Source organism: Lipotes vexillifer, unplaced genomic scaffold (genome assembly GCF_000442215.2).
Source record: "Lipotes vexillifer unplaced genomic scaffold, Lipotes_vexillifer_v1.1 scaffold1063, whole genome shotgun sequence".
Classification (NCBI taxonomy): domain Eukaryota; kingdom Metazoa; phylum Chordata; class Mammalia; order Artiodactyla; family Lipotidae; genus Lipotes; species Lipotes vexillifer.
This window is the reverse complement of record NW_006799734.1, coordinates 2093272-2112636: the sequence shown is the minus strand read 5'-3', so window position 1 is coordinate 2112636 and position 19365 is coordinate 2093272.

Genomic DNA, 19365 nt, shown 5'->3' with positions numbered 1-19365 from the left:
GGAAGTCAATAGATAATACCAAAAATTGCTATTTCAATAAATAGTGCTATAAACATATTATTAAGAGAAGTGCGGGTAAAAATAACTGGAAGAAATAATTCCAGCAATAATTCGAAGTGGCCTTTCCCAGGGGATGTGTGGTCAGACTGCGGGGCGAGAGCTCTGTTGTTTTTTTCACTATTTGAGTTAAAAGTCAGCATTCCAACATATTGTTTTTGTAACAATTTAAAAGTGCAATTAAAAATTTCGGCAGTTTAATAATCCACAAGGTATCTTTTTCTTGCTCTCACTGTGCAGTTCTCACATTTAAAGCTAAATGTACATTGTTTTTAATTGCCTGTCAGTCGGGTTCACTCCTGCCACTGACCTTCTCTTGTGATGGATAATTGAGAGCTGGCTCTAAAAAGGGACAGAAGCTTAAAATAGCTGCTGTAAAGCGAATGGCACATCATCACAACCAGACAACTAATTCCCAATACAGAATATTTTCATGGTGACATTTCCCCTGTGACATCTGAATTTCAATGACATGGAGGTCTCTGGAAAGGGAGCACGTGGCTAATGGCAGGGTGGGTGACATGTCCTGCCCATCTGCTGTCACCGAAGCCCCCCTTGCTGGAGCCTGCGTGCTGCGGGGACCCCCCTCTTCCCCTCACAACTTTACATAATTAAACCCGACCAGAATCACCCTCATTATAACCACATCTCCCGATAACTTCCAAACTACGTGGTCCCCGGGATCCTATTGGAATAGGAGGTCCTGTTCTATATTTGGCTATTAGCAAATGAGGTCCTTTTTTCAAACTGCAGAAATAGACCAATAAAAGGTACTGGTGCAAATCAATCCAAAAGTAGAGGCTAGAGATAGTAATTGAGGTGGTAATTTGATGGTATGAAACTCAATGACAGAGGCTAGAACCTAGATAATTTTGTAATTGGAGTCAATGCGATCTCTGAGGTAATTGGGTGGAAGTAACCACTTTTCATCACTAATAGGAAAGTGCTTGGGAAGTAAGAGCATTAGTGCTGGAAGATAACTCTGAGCTCCTTGAGTCGCACTGCCGTGTTTCCAAATGGAGACTCTCGGGGCCCCCAGAGGTGAAATAAATCAGGCTTCCAACCCTATCCCCACGACTGCAAATCAAGTCCTTTGCATGACACCCCTGTAGCTGCTTGGAACTTTATTAGTTGTTTAAAATTTGTGTTGTTAGGCAGTCACACTGGACATATGAAAATGGTCGATGCATTTAAACTGTACTCTTTCAAGTACTTGGTGACTGTAACCATTGTAAGTGCTGCGGGCAAGGAGTTTTTCCCTGCAACATGGTCTTTTGTGTAAAAGTGGTGAACAGCAAATTGGATGCGTTGTAAAGCCAGAGAACACATCTTTTGGAGAGGCCGTTCAGCCAAGTGGTGACCTACATAGACCTGGAATCAGGCAGGTCCCGTGCCCGCCCACACTTGGCTGTCCTGTGAGTGTGGGATGTGAGCCTCACCCACACCCTTGCCGGGAGCGTCGAGTTGGATGACCTGAAGACAGCTCCTGTGGTCAAAAGGAGGCTAGAATGTGGTGGCTGAATGTTCAAGAATCCTGTGCTTATTTAAACAGAGAAGAGAAAGCACGGCTGTCCTGTCACCCACAGTGGATACCCAGACCACGGCCATCCCAGGTGCAGGAGTGGACAGAAGCTCTGAAGCCAGAGACCTGGATGCCGTGTTCTGGCTGCGCATCCTCTGAAGACCTCCCCGCATGGAGACAAGATGAGAAATGGGCCCGTGGAGGTGTCAACCTGGAGCCCAGTCGGGGAGGCTGGGATCAAGCCTGTTCTAGGAGCATCGTGAAGTGGTGGGGGGGCAGGAGTCATCAGACCACCCACCCGAGCGCCTGTGAGGCTGGGTTTCCTGGCTCTGCCCTTGCTCTGAATACAACAAAGACACTTGCAGAGCAATGCTTTGAAGTTGAACCCGAGTACCTCAATATAAGTTACCCCCTACTAAAAGACATGCAGACAGGCCGAGAAATAAGACAGCTCCCTTCCTGGGGTTGTCTGTGTGGAGATGTGCAAATTCCATGACTCCCAGCATCTTCCAGAAAAGTTTCTTCCCTTACCATTTCACTGTTAAAAAAAAAATGACTGTTTTTATTGTGGAAGGAGTACATGCTTATGATAGAAAATTGAGGAAACACAAACCTTATTGAAAACAGCATGTTCTTAAAGAAATGTTTAGCCGTAGCATCTTTTGGATTTGTCTCAGTAAGATGGTAGCACCTAGGTGACGGAGGCCTCAGGAAATCATTGGGAGGACTTCCTTCTCTCTTGATTCTGCCGAGCATGGAACCTGTGTTCCTTAAAAGCTGGAAAAATTTCAGCAGGGACAAACCCGTAACAGTTTATTTCTTTTCCAAAATAATGAAAGCATCTCAAGTACCTATATTTTCTCTGAATTCAGCTTTTGCCACTTCCTATTCATTTTCATGGGTTGGGTCCTCCTTTAATTGGAGTCTTTCTTTTCTCTTTGAGTAGTGATTTAAGATTTTGTTCCTCAAATTGCACAGTTGGTTTTTATTTTAAACCCCTGTTATTTGTTTCTCCAGTTTTCTTTTATTGTCCTTAAACTCTGGTAGAAATGCATCATCCAGTACATTCATTAAGGATTTCTTTGAAAACTGACATTCGATTATTTTCTACAAACATTTGATTGTTGTTTCTAAGGGACAGAGGAGAAGTCTTTGCCTTTAAAAAGCAGTTTGCTTCATAGCTACTAATTTACAATTTATTCATCCTGTTTCACAGATCCTATTGTCTTGCTCTACTTGATCAGTCTCAGGCGGAGAGTTTACCTTTGTTAACTCTTTTCTTTTTAATAAATTTATTTATTTATTTTAAATTTTGGCTGTGTTGGGTCTTTGTTGCGGTGTGTGGGCTTTCTCTAGTTGCGGTGGCTTCTCTTGCTGCAGAGCACAGGCTCTAGGCACGCGGGCTTCAGTAGTTGTGGCATGCGGGCTCAGTAGTTGCGGCTCGCGGGCTCTAGAGTGCAGGCTCAGTAGCTGTGATGAATGGGCCTTGTTGCTCCACAGGGATCCATGTGGGATCTTCCCGGACCAGTGTCCCTGCATTGACAGGTGGATTCTTAACCACTGCGCCACCAGGGAAGCCCCTACCTTTGTTAACTCTTGATGTAAGTTTAAATTTCCCCTTGTCCTTCTAATAGTTTCCTTACTACAATATCTACAGCTATAACTAACGTTCTGAAAACTATTTCTTCAAGGTGTATTATGCATCTTGTCAGTTTAAAAGACCCTCGTTAGCAATGGGATGCAGTTGACTATGGAGATTGTCATTACTGATCTGTAGGTGTGGAGATTGGACAACCGGCCAGTTCCCCACACCTTACCTCTGGGGATTTGTCCCTCTGTACCCAGAGCAGCCTTTCCTCTCTGGCTCAGTGGAGACACTTCAGGTCCTCTGATGTGGGCTTGGCTCTGCCATGAGCTCTGGATGCTGGATGTTAAATTCCAGGGAGTGGACGAGTCTTAACCTGTAGCCTGAAGTAGAGACCCCAGGTGAACAACAGACCCTCAGCAAGAGATACACGCTTTTATTTTATTTTAATAATTTTTATTGGAGTATGGTTGATTTACAATGTTGTGTTAGTTTCAGATGTACAGCAAAGAACATTATTTTAAACTGCTGAAATCTGAAGGTTGTTCAAGCAGCATTACATCAGCAAAAGTCTGCCTAAGACATGATGCTTTCATGTTACTTCAAAGACCTTTGCAACAGATTGTCGAGCTATCAGGGTGCATTTTTCCTGTCAGGGAAGTAAATTCCCACAGATGCAGAGATTGTCTATAAGAACCCCAGATATCTTTAGATCCACTGTTTCAGATTTTAAGAAAATTTTGTTCACTGTGTTGTAAATAAAACTGGTGTTTAAGAAAATCATTCACTGATAAAAGAAAAACTGAAGGGTGATTCCCCTAACTTTATAAGATATTTATAAATGGAATAATGATAGTTGTAAATCAGAATTAAATCCATAAGGAATCTTAGAATTTTAGGTTTGTGACTTTCCTATGTATCTATTCATATAGTAAATATTACTTTAAACCAAGTCCCTGACACAGTCTGTTCTCTGAACAAAAGCCACCCATGGGTAGTGACACCCACCCACAAGCAACTGCTCAGCAGAAGGCGCACATCTGGGGGCGCTGAAGGGATGAAAACTCCAGTCCTTATGTTTAGTAAAATCTGCTCCCACCTCACTTCTCGTGCTGCCTGCTTGGAGTGAATAAGGGCTCAGCGGTGGGGACTTTTTTTCCTTTTATCTCCATATGTATTTTATGTTAACTTTTAAATACATTTCCATGCATTCTTTTTCTTCTTTTTTCTTTTTTTAGGTTTAATGAAGCATTGTACAGAGAGAAAAACTTATTTTCCTCCATGTAGATAACTTTTACTTGTCACTTTTGCCATCTCTCCACTTTCCCTCTTGTCAAAGAGTGCTCTATATTTAAATCCCATCTTTTAAAAAAAAAGATATCCTGCTTATGTGAGTAGACCGTGTGATTTATCACCCAAATGGGGACATTTTAAAGGTGAGAGATTAAAAAACCTTTCTGTCTCACAGAACAAGCTAGGAGAAACAGAGGTGCAGAGAAGGAAGGTGAGTGGATTTACAGGCCCCAAGGGCTGCCTGGTGGTGGTGTTCCTGGGGCTCTGTGTGCACCTGTGACTAGTGCCCTTGAGAGTGGGGTGTCAGCTGGGGCTGGACTTTCTCAGCGACACTTTCTGGCTGACCGAGGAAGCAGCAGACTAGAGAAGAGCTGGCCTGGCCTGCTTTGTACGCTGGCACGGCTGCAGCCTCTCGTAGTTTCCAAGTCCCAGCTAGCCTGTGGCACGGTCTGGTGTGCCACCCTTCCTCCTGCTGTGCTGTGGGTGGTGACACCAGACAGGGGCGTTGGCCAGAGGTCAGATGGGGTCTGAAAGCCCTTTTAAAAGTGAAATAAAAACCTTCTAATGTGGGAAGAGCTTGTTATGTTTCTCTGATGTGAAAATGATCAGTTGCTAGTCATTGGGTCCCTGCTGAGAATCCCAGGCTCCAGCCAGGCTGTGGGTTTGATCAGTGCTTGATTCAGAGATGAAATGTGTTTCATTTTCACCAGCATAGTTCTGAAGCTGAGATCCACAGAGATAAAGCACTTGACACCCCAGCTACTCTTCCTGCCTCCCTGATGCTTGCGCTGTGTTTCCTTTCTGACTGTGGCTGACGTTGAGAGTTTAGTTATCAGTGAAGCCCAGGACTCATCCACAGGATGACAAAAATAATGTATTTGAGTTCACCCTAAAACCAGCACCAGGGCTTCCCTGGTGGTGCAGTGGTTGAGAGTCCACCTGCCGATGCAGGGGACATGGGTTCGTGCCCCGGTCCGGGAAGATCCCACATGCCGCGGAGCGGCTGGGCCCATGAGCCATGGCCGCTGAGCCTGCGCATCCGGAGCCTGTGCTCCGCAACGGGAGAGGCCACAGCAGAGCGAGGCCCGCGTACCGCCAAAAAAAAAAAAAAAAAAAAAAAAAAAAAAATCCTAGCTTATAAAATTTTAAAAAGCAAAGAGAAGATTTTGCACTGACTTACAGTTTATTTGGAGGGTTTATTTTCAGGCTGCTCTCCTGGCCTTTTTCACCTGGTGTTGTATAGTAATAGTCTGCCACCGGGCACTAGCTGAAGGCACTTTCAGTACAATTTTCACTTGAAAATAACTTTAGCTGCATCACTTTTAATTCCTAGCATTTAAGTACATCATTTTCATTCGACCTATTTTTCATTGTTTGGTGACTGGTAAACTATTAATTCAAATAGACGTGGTTAAGTTTCTTTCCTCAGTGCTGTCCTTAATCACTGCTTAATAATTCTGATGCTTCATTTTACAGCTAAAGTTCCAGAAGACAGTGAGGTGTGTCCACTGGGCAGGAAAAACCTCCGTCCCCCCTCCTGTGTTTCCTTTGCTCCCCAAATGGACCACTTCTCTTCTGACACTTCTGGTCACCGAAGCTGTGGTTTTTCCCCACACTGAGCAATCCTGCGACACCAGCTGGGTGTCCTACAATCTAACTCAGCTGGAACACTGTCTACCTGGAAACAGCATCAGATCCCACAGGCTAAGGGCTTAGTCCCACAAGACCACTGCCCGCTTCAGATGCCAATGGCAAGTAGTCAGTCCCCGGGTTACCCCAACTTCTGCCCAATTCAGCTACAAATCAAAGGTCTCACCGTCCCCTCCTCAGGGTCCACTAATTTGCTACAGCGGCTCAGAGAACTCAGGGAAACAGTTCCTGACGTTCACGACTTTATTAAAGGATTTGAGAAAGGACACAGGTGAGCAGTCAGGTGAGGAGATGCACAGAGCCAGGTCTGGGAGGGTCCCAAGCACGGGAGCTTCTGTCCGCGTGGAGCTGGGGTGCACTCCCTCAGGGTACATGGCTGTGCTCTCCCACCTGGGAGCTCAGAGAACCCCTTACTCCTGGGATGTTGCAGAGGATTCCTCACGGAGGCGTGGCCCACCATTTACTCCATTTCCAGCCCCCTAAAAAAAAAAAAAAAAAAAAAAAAAAAATCCTAGCTTATAAAATTTTAAAAAGCAAAGAGAAGATTTTGCACTGACTTACAGTTTATTTGGAGGGTTTATTTTCAGGCTGCTCTCCTGGCCTTTTTCACCTGGTGTTGTATAGTAATAGTCTGCCACCGGGCACTAGCTGAAGGCACTTTCAGTACAATTTTCACTTGAAAATAACTTTAGCTGCATCACTTTTAATTCCTAGCATTTAAGTACATCATTTTCATTCGACCTATTTTTCATTGTTTGGTGACTGGTAAACTATTAATTCAAATAGACGTGGTTAAGTTTCTTTCCTCAGTGCTGTCCTTAATCACTGCTTAATAATTCTGATGCTTCATTTTACAGCTAAAGTTCCAGAAGACAGTGAGGTGTGTCCACTGGGCAGGAAAAACCTCCGTCCCCCCTCCTGTGTTTCCTTTGCTCCCCAAATGGACCACTTCTCTTCTGACACTTCTGGTCACCGAAGCTGTGGTTTTTCCCCACACTGAGCAATCCTGCGACACCAGCTGGGTGTCCTACAATCTAACTCAGCTGGAACACTGTCTACCTGGAAACAGCATCAGATCCCACAGGCTAAGGGCTTAGTCCCACAAGACCACTGCCCGCTTCAGATGCCAATGGCAAGTAGTCAGTCCCCGGGTTACCCCAACTTCTGCCCAATTCAGCTACAAATCAAAGGTCTCACCGTCCCCTCCTCAGGGTCCACTAATTTGCTACAGCGGCTCAGAGAACTCAGGGAAACAGTTCCTGACGTTCACGACTTTATTAAAGGATTTGAGAAAGGACACAGGTGAGCAGTCAGGTGAGGAGATGCACAGAGCCAGGTCTGGGAGGGTCCCAAGCACGGGAGCTTCTGTCCGCGTGGAGCTGGGGTGCACTCCCTCAGGGTACATGGCTGTGCTCTCCCACCTGGGAGCTCAGAGAACCCCTTACTCCTGGGATGTTGCAGAGGATTCCTCACGGAGGCGTGGCCCACCATTTACTCCATTTCCAGCCCCCTCCACTCTCTGGTGGGTGGGACGCAGGGATGAAAATTCTAAGCTTCTAATCACGGCTTTGTCTTTCTGGTGACCAGCCTCCAGCCAGGAGTCCACCCAGAGTCGCCTCAGTAGAACAAAGGATGGTCCTGCCACCCAGGAAATTACAAGGGGTGTAGGAGCTCTGTGCCGGGAACCAGGGGCGGAGGCCAATATGTGTATTTTCTACCTCATGTCCTCTTTCAGAAGAAGGTTTCTATTTGTTCCCAGGACACTCACCCACCCACCGTGTGTAAGAAGAACCCAGTGAGTTCCCTGCTCCACATGGCCACGGCCACACCCTTCTCTCCTGCTCCTTTGAGAATTTCTCCCAAATGCATATCGGTAGACTGTGTAGACAGTCCAGTGAAGCAAATTCCTTAGGCATGAAATGAATCACCGCCTCTTAGCAAAAGTCAGTGGGAAAACAAATTTGAGAGAGTAAGAACATGGGCCAAATTCAGATATTAATATGAAAATAATAATCACTAGCAGATTTATTTAAAAAAGCAAATAATATAAATGATACATAATATTAAAAGAGATGTGCCACAGTCAAGCATGGGACAGGGAAGAGGGAAGAATAATTATCATCTTATGATCATTACTGTGAGGAATAGGTTTTTTTTAAGTAAAGGCTTTCCCCTTAATAAAACTGTCATTAAGCAAAAATATCGACAAATGCTAGGCTTCAGTTTCAGTATATAAGGCAGGGAAATTGTATGCAGGTTTGTGAATTTTTTGTATAAATCTCTTATCTGGTATAAGCATTAATTAATGTAGGAAAATGCATTTTGTATTTTTTTTTTATTTTGCGGTACGCGGGCCTCTCACCGTTGCGGCCTCTCCCGTTGCGGAGCACAGGCTCCGGACGCGCAGGCTCAGCGGACGTGGCTCACGGGCCCAGCCGCTTCGCGGCATGTGGGATCTTCCCGGATCGGGGCACAAACCCGCGTCCCCTGCATCGGCAGGCGGACTCTCAACCACTGCGCCACCAGAGAAGCCCTGCATTTTGTATTTTGTTCAAGTAATCAAATGATTAGTGTTAATAACAAATACAGACAAACTCCTGGTGAATTAATATGCTAAATAGTCTTCCCTCTTGCAGACATCCATCTGTGGTGTTCAATTTTAACACGATGCAGCAAGATACGTTGTTTTCATGAAAATTATGAAGTATGAACTGGGAAAAGGTGGAACCCGGAAGCACTGATATCTGGGAGACTTGTTGGCAGGGCCCACAGTATTAGTTCCTGTGTTAGTTTCTACAAGGGTTCTTGGCCTTCCTGTCTAAGCAAGGTGCACATTTAACTCTTACTAAAGATAACTAATAATTCTATTTGTTGTCTCTTAATGATTCCACTGAAGAACTGAAAGAGGGAGGCCAAGAGAGGAAAACATCTTTTGTCAAATATTCTAACCAACAGTGCATGGCCGGTGCTAAACATTGGAATAACTGTCACTGTAAAAATTTACCAACTGGCTGTTAAAACCACTCATGAATTTCATGGTCCAGAGTGAAGTTAGAGAAAAGATATTCAATAGAAATGTGATCTTGAATGATCTGTTTTTCTACACATTTTTCCCCCTTCTGAAATTTAAGTGAAAATGATCAAGTTGGCCCAGATGAATAAAAATGCAAAGGACGTGGGTTGGATTAGGAGGAATAGGTGTATTTATTCAAATATATCTCAAAGGAAATCGTACTTTAAATAAACCCAGGAAACAGCATAGAATCCACTTTTTAAAACTTGCATTTCTTTTTTTTTTAAGTATTATTGGCAGGGTGATCAAAAAAATAAGGTTTCTTATGCATGAGATTTTCCTTCTATCTTCTCTGTACTTGTTGTATCTTTTAAAATCTTCTGTCTACTCAGAAAAGGATCGGTGTTACCCGGCTAAGATGACGACGCAGTGGCTGCTCCTGTCTCTGGCACCAGCACTCCCTGGGCTGCACTGCCCTTCAGGAAGAGCCACAGGGTTAGAACCCTCTGTCTGCCTCCTTCAAACCCCTGAGGGACGGGGTGCCCCACATCCCCTCTGCTCTTCACTCATCATCCCTGCCAGCCACTCCCAGGTCCCCTGCTCAGTCTCATCTTCTCACTCCTGGTATCTCCCTCGGAGCACGTGGTTCTGATAGAGCAGGTTGGGACCCTGATGCTGCAAAGGTTGCTAGTTAAGATGCCACATTTCAGTTTTAACCAAGGCTTATGAAGCCACCCTGCATTTTAGAAATAAGGTGCTCTGGTGAGAGTTATTTCAGGTATGAGCTAAGCCTCTGGGGCATTTGGGGAGGAGCATTCTTTCTTTTGATTTATTGAAGTATAATTTAGTTGATTTACAATATTATATTCGTTTCAGGTATATAACATGTGATTCAATATTTTATAGATTATACTCCATTTAAAGTTATTATGAAATATTGGCTATATTCCATGTGCTGTACAATATATTCTTATAGCTTATTTACTTTATACATAGTAGTTTTACCTCTTAATCCCCTACCCCTATCTTGCCCTCTCCCTTCTATCTCCCCACTTGTAACCACTAGTCTGTTCTCTATATCTGTGAGTCTGTTTTTTTAAATTATTATATTCATTTGTTTGTTTTATTTTTTAGATTCCACATATAAGTGACAACATACAGTATTTGTCTTTCTCTGTCTCACTTATTTCATTTAGCATAATACCTTCTAGGTCCATCCATGTTTTTGCAAATGGCAAAATTTCATTCTTTTTTTATGGCTGAGTAGTATTCCATTGTGTGTGTTTGTGTGCATGTGTGTGTGTATGATATATATATGTACCACATCTTCTTTATCCATTCATCTGTTGATGGACATGTAGGTTGCTTCCATATCTTGGCTATTATAAATAATGCTGCTATGAACATTGAGATGCATATTTCTTTTTGAGTGCAAGTTTTTTTTTCTTTTTTCAGGTATATACCCAGAAATGGAATTGCTGGATCATATGGTAGCTCCATTTTTAGTTTTTTTGAGAAACCTCCATACTGTTTTCCACAGTGGCTGCACCAACTTACATTCTCACCCACAGTGTAGGAGGGTTCCGTTTTCTCCACACCCTCTCCAGCATTTGTTATTTGTGTTCTTTTTGATGATGGCCATTCTGACATGTGTGAGGTGATACCTCATTGTGGTTCTGATTTGCATTTCTCTAATGATTAGCAATGTTGAGCATCTTTCCACGTTCCTGTTGGCCGCCTGCTCTTCCTCTTTGGAAAAATACCTACTCAATTCTTCTGCCCATATTTTAGTCAGGTTGTTTGTTTTTTTTGATGTTGAGTTGTATGAGCTGTTTATGTATGTTGGATATTAATCCTTTATTGGTCATATTATTTGCAAATGTTTTCTCGCATTCAGTAGGTTGTCTTGTTTTGTTGATGGCTTCCTTTGCTGTGCAAAAGATTTTAAGTTTAATTAGGTCCCATTTGTTAACTTTTGCTTTTATTTCCTTTACTTTAGGAGATGGATTCAAAAAAATATTGCTATGATTTATGTCAAAGGGTGTTCTGCCTATGTTTTCCTCGAGCAGTTTTATAGTATCCGGTCTTAGATTTAGATCTTTAATGCATTTTGAGTTTATTTTTGTGTGTGGTATTAGAGAATGTTCTAATCTCACTTTTTACTTGTAGCTGTCCAGTTTTCCCAGCACCACTTATTGAAGAGATAGTCTTTTTTCCATTGTATATTCTTGCCTCCTTTGCTGTAGATTAATTGACCATAAGTGTGTGGATTTATTTCTGGGCTCTCTCTTCCAAATCCCTTATGCATTCTTCAGTATCACCTAGTTGGCTATTAATTCCTTCTAGTGTGTTTTTAATGTCAGTCATTGTATTCAGTTCTGACTCGTTCTTTTTTACATTTTCTAGTTCTTGTTAAAATTCTCACTGTGTTCATCTATTCATTTCCCTAATTTGGTTAGCATTCTTATTACTATTGTCTTGAACACTTTATCTAGTAAATTATTGATTTCTGTTTCATTAATTATTTTTTCAAGGGTTTTCTCTTATTCTTTCATTTGAAACAAATTCCTCTGTCTTTTCGTTTTGCTTAACTTTCTCTGTCTCTATGGAATTAGGTGACATGGTTGCGTATTCTGGTCTTGAGGGGGTGTCCTCGTGTGAGAGTGTCCCTGTGTGGTCTGTGTGTGCCATGTGGGAGAGCTGAGTCTGACATGAGTACTAGTCGAGTCTTCCCCCAGGGTGTGCTGGCAGGTATCACCTTGGTAGGAGGTGGGGCTGGGGAAGGAGAGGCTGGAGCGAGAGCAGGTGTGAGCTGGGGCTTCTCTCCTCAGTGGCCTACACCACCCTATTGGAGTGGACAGGTCCCAAGCTGCTGGTGCAGAAGCCCTGAGGGTCGGGTTTGAGTGGACTTCATTCCCCCTAAGTGTTTGCTTTCCCTCCTCCCAGCACCGGCATCCTCGCCACAGATGAGGGCAGTGCAAGAGCAAGGGGGGATGGAGGAGGCACTTGGCATGGGTTGGGGCACAGGCAGTGGTGGCCCCAGTCCCAGTCAGGGTCCTGGACCGTTCTTGATCTGTTGCCTCCTTGGGTGCCAGCAATGGCCACCCTCGCCTGGTTCAGATGCTGTTCAGGGTCCAAGCCGGGTCCATGCCTCACAACCTTGCACTCCCCTGCACCTGGGCAGCCCTCACCCTGGCGTCATGGAGCAAGAGAGGCCAGAGTGGGTGGTTTGCTCAGGCCAAGGAGCACACTGGGGCGATTGGGAGAAACAAGCCAGAGCCCTGGGCAGTTGGTTTCAGGAGTTAGCAAGCGTGTGCCTGCTTTTTACGGGTGGGGGCTAGGCGGCTTACAACCTCACCCCTGCCAGTCCCACTGGTTTTCAAACCAGTCAAGGGGACCTGCCTTCTTGATGTCGAGCCCCAGGGCTGGGGCACCCAATGTGTGGTTTGCAGCACTCACTCCCCAGGGAGGATCCCTGAGCCCGTGTAGCTCCCTCCCCTTCTGTGTCCCCTCCTAGGGGCACAGGTCCCGACATAACCACTTCTCCTTTCCTACCTGACTCCACACGCATCTTTCTTGTGTCAGCCTCCAGCTTGTTTTCAGTGAGGATTGCTCCACATGTAGATGTGTTATTGATGTGTTTGTAGAGGGGAGGTGAGCTCCATGCCCACCTACTCCACCGTCTTTAGGAACTGCTGCTTTGTTTCCGAGAGCTGGCCACACAGGCTGTGGGCTCTGTCTGCACACGAGCTGGCTGGCCTTGCTACCAGCATTCCTGATTCGGTTTTCATCTCAGCCCACCAGTGTCATCCCAGTGCCATGTGCCTCTGTGGAGTGAGCTGCGGTGAGAGTCTTCTGTTCAACCTGAAGGCGGGACTGAATATCACTGAGACAGGCTTAGCGCAGAGGGCTGCAGCCTCACGGAGTTCAAGGGCGCTGTCAGAACTCAGCCCTGGGCCCCCAGATTCAGAATCTTCAGTCCATGTGAGAAGTCAGGCTAGAGATGTGATTGTGTTTATTCCAAGTGCATGTGCAACATTGATTCCATCACTATTCTCACTAGCAACCATTTTACTTCATAGGTACTGAGTGTCACTTGGGTGACAGGTGAGTAACGTCAAGCCAAAGATAGATAATTGGGGAAGATTCGGGAAAGTCGTGGTGGAGAAGCTTGTTAGACTAATCCTCCTCCAATGACACTTGTAAACTCCGTAAAAACAAATTTTAAAACCCCCAACTATTTGAAGGCAACAGAGATTGACTGAAGGCAGGAAAACAGTGTGTCCAGCCCTCACCAGAAGGACTTTTACAGGCTATGATTTGCAGCTATTTGGCTTTTCACCTGCAGGAATTCCCCCTTCTGCACAGTGTGGGGCCTCTGAGGCTCAAGGGAAAGCCACTGGCTTGCTGCTTTTAGGAGTCGGGAGCTGGATGAGCTGCTAAAAGGAAGGAGGGAATTCCCTTTGGGAGGGAACACTAAAAGGGAGTTCCCAAATCTGCATTTATCATGTGCAGAAATTTGTGGCTTACGCTCAAATTCACAGGGATGAGGGACTCCAAACTTCCCAGAAAAAAAGAAACAGCTGCAAGATTCGAAGAACTGAGTGGAGATATCGGCTGCCATCGGCTGAAAGGTGGACAAGATCGGGCTGTGAGCCCAACCACGTAAAACACCTGCTAGAGAAAAGCAGCATCAATCATCAGAGAAGGGAAGGGTTCCACGTCTCTATCATGTATAATTCACGGTGTCCAGTATATAATGAAAAAGGTTGGACGTGTGAAGAAACAGGAAATGTGACCCACACTCAAGAAAAAAGACAGGTTATGGAAATTAAACCCAGGAGGACTCAGACATTGGAATTAATAGGCAATGACTTTAAAATAACTGCTAAAGATATATTTTAGGACTTACAGGAAAATGAATGAATCGGGGTATGGATGTAGAATCTTAGCAGAGAAACGGAACTTTAATGAAAGAATGAAATTGAAAGGCCAGAATGGAGACTTGTAATACTTAAAATGAAAAATTCACTGGATGGTTCTAGCACCAACTGGAGGCGACATAATCAGCTCTAGTGAACTTCAAGATAGAACAATGGGGCACCTTCCCCCTGGTGAATAAGAGACAGATATCACAAATAATGGACGTGGTCACCTGTGGAAACTATCAGCCAGTCTAACATATGTGTTACTGGATTCCCAGTAGAAGACACAAAGAATGAGAATATTTTTTTTTCAAAACTAATGACCAGGGCTTCCCTGGTGGCGCAGTGGTTGGGAGTCCGCCTGCCGATGCAGGGGACATGGGTTCGAGCCCCGGTCCGGGAAGATCCCACATGCCGCGGAGCGGCTGGGCCCGTGAGCCATGGCCGCTGAGCCTGTGCGTCCGGAGCCTGTGCTCCGCAATGGGTGAGGCCACAACAGTGAGAGGCCTGCGTACCGCAAAAACAAACAAACAAACAAACAAACTAATGACCAAAAATTATTCTAAATTTGGTTTTAAAATCCCTGTATACTCACAGATCCAAGAGCCTAGTGAATTTCAAGCAGCACAAATAGAAAGCCAACCAAGGTACGACCTCATCAAACTGCTGAAAACCAAAGGAGAAAAAAATCTTGAAAGCAGCCAGATTTAAAGTTACACGCATTAGTTTTCTGTTGCTGCTGGAATGAATTACCATGGCATTAAACAGAAGCATTAAACACAAAAGTCTTGTCTTGTGGTTCCACATGTCAGTAGTCTGGCATGAACCTCACCTGGCTGAAATCAAGGTGTCTTCACCTGTGTTCCTGACTGAGGTGCTGGGGCAGACCTGTTTCCCTGCTCATTCACGGGGTGGCAGAGCCCAGTTCCTGTGTTGGAGGACAGAGATCCCTTGTTGGCTGTCAAATGCAGACCTCTGCCCCCACCAGGGGCGCCCCCACCAGGGGCGCCCACACTCCTAGGCTCGCGGCAGTCCTCAATGTCAAAGCCAGCAGTGGTGGGTCCGACCCTCCCCTGTTGAATCACTCCTCCTTCCTTCTCCATATGCCATCTCTGAGACTCCTTCTGTCTACCTCTTCCACTTTTAGAGACTCATGTAATTAGATTGGGCTGAACTAGAAAATCCAGGAAAATCTCCCTATTTTAAAGTTAGCTGATTAGCCCCCTTAATTGCATCTGCAAACTGAATTCCCCCATGCCGCGTAGCATGCATATTCACAGGGTCTGGGGTTAGGATTAGGGTATGAACATCTTTGGGGCACCATTATTCTTCCTACTCCAATATGTTACACACAGGGGAGTAATGGTACTGTTGACACAAATAATAAACAATCATCTGTAGTGAGGAACAGAAGGAGTTTAATTTGAGCCATACTCAGGACTCTAGGCTGGGAGTACAGTCTCCACCAAGGAAGAAAATGCTCTGGAGAAGTGTGGTTTTCAGTGCTGACATTTTTATACTTTGTCCGAACAAAGAAGTCATTCTCTCAAGGTTTCAACAGAGATGTATAGCTACAGATTAGCACACACACAGTGACTCAGCACAACTCTGGTGCCTGGGAAAGGATCCTTGTCTGTGGAGGCATCCCAGCATTGCCCTCAGAGGAAGGGGGCTTACTGAGGCAAGACCCACAAGATTATGGTTAGTTACATGAGTTGTTTATCAAAAAAATTATAGTGGGCGGTGGCAGGAGGTAAGGGTGCTTGTTAAGGAAGGATTGGTTGAAATGGTTGCATAGTTACAAGGGGAGACCTCGAGACCTTAAAGGTCACAGCTGGCAGGTGTTGTTCTGAATACGGCGGGTGGTGTCCTTGAACCTGGTACAGTTCAGAGAAAGTTCAAGTTCTCGGTGGGGCAGAGACACGTCTTGAGACCACATCCTCAGTGGCTGCCCGACTCCAATTTTTGTATACCTGAATTGTGATCACTCCATTATAGTTTCATTTTATCATCAGTATAAAATGACAGCTGATTTCAAATCCAAAAAGGGAACCAGAAGACAATGGAACATTTTTTTTGTTCACAAAGTTAGCTTTCTGTTCCCCACAACTTCATGAAGGAAACTGAGCTGTGTGACCTTCAGCAAGCTGTTTTATTGATTTTTCTCTAAAATTTTTCTGTTTTCATTTTTATTGGTTTCTGCTCTTTACGATTTCATTCCTTATGCTTACTTTGAGTTTATTTTGCTTTTTTTTAAATCTAGGTTTTTGAAGTGAGAACTTACATTATTGATTTCAGACTTTTCTGATTATGTATTATTGCTATAAATTTTCCTCTTAGCACTGCTTTAACTGTTTTCCACAAATTTTGGTTATTTGTACTTTAATTTTCATTTAGTTCAGCTTTTCAAAAATATTTATCTTTAGCAACTTGTGATAAACATTATATAACATGACCAAGTGAGGTTTAATCCATACAAGGTTGGTTTTCAGTTAAGAACCAATTAATACTATTCACCATCTTAACAGAATAAAGGAGAACAGCATATGGTCTTCTCAATAGATACAGAAAGAATCAGAATTCAGCACCTATTCATGTTATAAACACCCAGCAAGCTAGGAGTAGAAAAGAAATTCCTCAGTCTGATGAAAGGCATCTGTAAAATAAAAACACATCATAATTAGTAGTGACACAGTAGTTGTTGTCTCTGAAACTAGGAGCCAGGTGGAAGTGTCTGCTCTCACCACTGCTGACAATACTTGATTCCAAGCAATACAAGTCTGTGATAATCAGAAAGTGTAGAATTAGTATAAGAATATAACCTTGAATCAGTGAAATAAAATAGTGAGTCCAGAAATAGATCCATGCTTACAGAGTCAATTTATTTTTTGACAAAGGTGCTAAAGCAACTGGATAGCAGTAGACTAGGGCAATATCTGTAGAGATAAAAAATGAGACTTGAATTTTTGTTTCACATCATACTCCTATCTTAATTGGAGATTGATTGAAGACCTAAGGTATATAATTTCCAGAGGAAATCTTAGGGGAATATCTTCATGACCTGAGTGTATACAAAATTTTTCTAGAAAAGACACCAAAAGCAAGAAGCATATAAGAAAATTATGCAAAAATCATAATACATCAAAGATTTAAAAAAAAAACTAGTTTATCAAAATAAATCATAAAGAAAATCAATAGGCAAAGCAGAGACTGGGAAAATATTTGCATAACATACATCTGATAATAGATTGGTGCCCATAACGTAAGGAATTTCCACAACAGAATAAAATACAAGCAACACAATTTAAAAAAGACAAACTAATTGAAATGACATTGCAATAATCACTTGGCAAATAGTTACATGGAAAAATGTTTATTTTTTTATCAGGGATGTGCAGCCATAAAAAGATAACACCACACAGACTTTATAATAGTGAAAGTTAAGAGAAAAAAGACAAAACTAAATGGAGACGCAACAAGAACCCTCCTATGATGCTCTTGGCTGTGTTCAAATGTACAGCCTCTTGGAAAAAGTTTGGCAGGTCCTGGTAAAACTAACCATACAATTACCTCTGACTTAGCAGTGACACTGCTAGATACTTACCCGAAAGAAATAAAAGTTTTTTTGACAAAAGGGCTTGCACAAAAATGTTCACACAGCTTTGTTCTTAACAGCCTCACACTGGAAACAGTCCCAATGTTCATAAAGAGAAAAGTGGATAAATAGATTGTGTACATTTGTACAACGGAATAAAAGAGCAGCGAAAAAAGGAGCAAAGTACTTATACAAGTGATGACGTGGGTGAAACTGACATTATGCTAAGGAGAAGGAGTCAGAGACAAAAAGCACAGACTTTATGAAGCTACGGCACGATCTCTTGGACGGGAACACTAATCTGTGGCGACAACAAAAGAAGTTTGTTTTGTGGTAACTGTGAGGCATATAATGGAATTTTTGGACATGATGGGAATGTTTGATATTTTTATGGGCTACATGGCACATGCATCTGTTAATCCCCATCAAATTGCACACATAGGATTTGTGCACTTCACTGTATGTAAATTTAAGTAAAAACAAAGAAAACTTGCATATATTGAACTCTGGTTGCAGGCTTGCTTTTATCACTTTTATGAGTTAACATACTTGAAACTACTTTCTGTGTATCCTGGGACTCAGCAAATGAGTACCTATTTTGGGAAAATGGGAGTCGGTATTTCTCACCGTAGGAGAATGAAGCTCCATGTATTGAAAAGGAAAAGCTAGAAAGTCCCCTGTGGGTTTGGATTGATTAGAGGTATTATCAGTAAACTCATAATTTCACTTTTACAGATGGAGAAATATCGATATATGTTTATGCACCTGTCTGTATCTATATCTGAATCTATTTCTTTCATAAGTCTGTCTACCGAGAGAGTCTAAAAGTGATGATACATCAGTAGCAGTGAACACACCTACCACCCAGATCTTGGTTTCTAATCACCTTTCTCCCCGAGAGGAAACAAGGCATCCAGAGGACAGACTGATCCAGGTTGGGGCAGGCAAAGCCCAGGCCATCTTGTTTTCCAGAAAGTAAGAAATTTCCCCCCCCCAAATCACTAGGACTCCTCTTGACTTTCATCCCCGGCAAAGTGAAGCACCAAGATGCCAGTCCGCTGAGCTGGTCCCTGGATACTGGCTGCCCCCTCCCACCCCGGCCTCCTTCTGAGGATCACTCTGTACTCCATCCCAGAATTGGAACCCCCATCACACTCCTCATCAAACAAAGAGATTATCATGCCAGATAAAAAGCAAGATCCAACTCTATGATGTCTGTAATAAACATACTTTTAATATAAAGACACTGATAGGTTGAAAATACATGGATAAAAAGATACATAAAATATGAAAATACTAATTTGAAGGTAGGTGGTGTGGTGATAGTAATACAACCCAAATTGTACTACAGAACATGAAGAGGAGAAACCACATAATAAAGGGGTCAGATCGTTGAGAGGACAAAACAGTCCTACGTGTGTACACACTTAGCCACAGAGCTGCAAGACGTATGAACCAAACTGACAGAGCTGCAGGAGAGAGAAACACGTACACACTTGTATTTGGAGATTTCAGCCCCATCTCCCAGGATTCAGTGCAACTTGCAGACTGAGGATGGATAAGTGTGGAATCCTTGAACTACTAACCAACTGGACCACCTGACAGATGAGAACACTCCTCCCGGCAACAGTAGAATACATGCTCTCGTTAATAACACAGAGAACATTTACCAAGAGAGACTGTATGCTGGTCTTAAAACAAGTGCCAGGATTAAATGTGTGAAAG